Source organism: Poecilia reticulata, linkage group LG20 (assembly GCF_000633615.1).
Source record: "Poecilia reticulata strain Guanapo linkage group LG20, Guppy_female_1.0+MT, whole genome shotgun sequence".
NCBI lineage: Eukaryota > Metazoa > Chordata > Actinopteri > Cyprinodontiformes > Poeciliidae > Poecilia > Poecilia reticulata.
In genome coordinates, this window is record NC_024350.1 from 12,856,735 (window position 1) to 12,857,726 (window position 992).

The following is a 992-nucleotide window of genomic DNA, read 5'->3' on the forward strand; positions in this document are numbered from 1 at the left end:
GTTAACACTTTGCATGCAGGTTGGTTTTTTTAATGGCCGACATCTGAACGAGCCCGTGGAGTTCCAGAAGCAGGAGGGCCCCGCCGCCATCTTTGTGACTCGGACTGAAGCCTGGAAAGAGGAGGGACCGTGCGGCTGGAGCTGGATATTTTTGCTTGGACAACAGATAAGCTTTTTGAACAAAAAGAGGGGCCCCCAATACCTCGAATTAGTTTTTTTAATTCCACAAACTATTTGTTCAGGAACATTTTTTCCCAAAAAATTGACTATCTATGTGCACATTGACTGAATTGACTGACTGAACTGTATATTGACTTGACTAACTGGGAAATGTAATTTTTTTCTCTTGGAAAAGAAGCGGTTGTTGAAAACCTACCCTTATTTTTTTGAATATTTTGTGTTTTCTAAGGGTGGACAATTTAAGTTTTATTAATCTTCATGGAGGTAATTGGTGTTATCTGAACTATTATTCTTTTGTGGGGACCGAAAAATAAACTGGAGTTGTTGAATTTATTTACTTATCATCCTCCTGTGTGATCCTAGAACAAAAGTAACTTTACTGCTGAGTTTATTGCTAATTTATTGCTAGTGGTTACAGAGACATTTCATAAATAAGAATATTTGCAGAAATATAGCAATATATTTTTATCATGATGTAAGAAAGAAGGCTTCTCAACTCCAGCCAGCTAACATGAAGAATTTGCTGTATGAACTCTGTTGAAATCATTTTAGAATGTCACATGGCTTCTACCTTAAACTTCTGAATACCAGCTAGTAATTACCTTCAATATTAAGAAGAATCACTGATGATGTCTGATTTCCCAGATCATTTGTAGCCACACAGTAATATTCTTCTTTCTCAGTAAAGCTGACGTTGAAAACCGGCCCCACAGACACATTAATGTCTCCATGTTTGCTGATCCAGATCCAGGTGAATCTGGGTGGAGGTTTGGCTCTGCTGGAGCAGCTCAGCTCCACCCAGCTACCTGCTG

At 38.8% G+C, this 992-nt stretch overlaps 1 protein-coding gene across 1 annotated transcript in view; it reads right to left on the reverse strand.

Annotated features, from left to right (window-relative positions):
- Positions 1-992, reverse strand: part of LOC103456539 (uncharacterized) — a 13,256-nt gene that overhangs the window by 10,218 nt on the left and 2,046 nt on the right. The window lies entirely within an intron of this gene.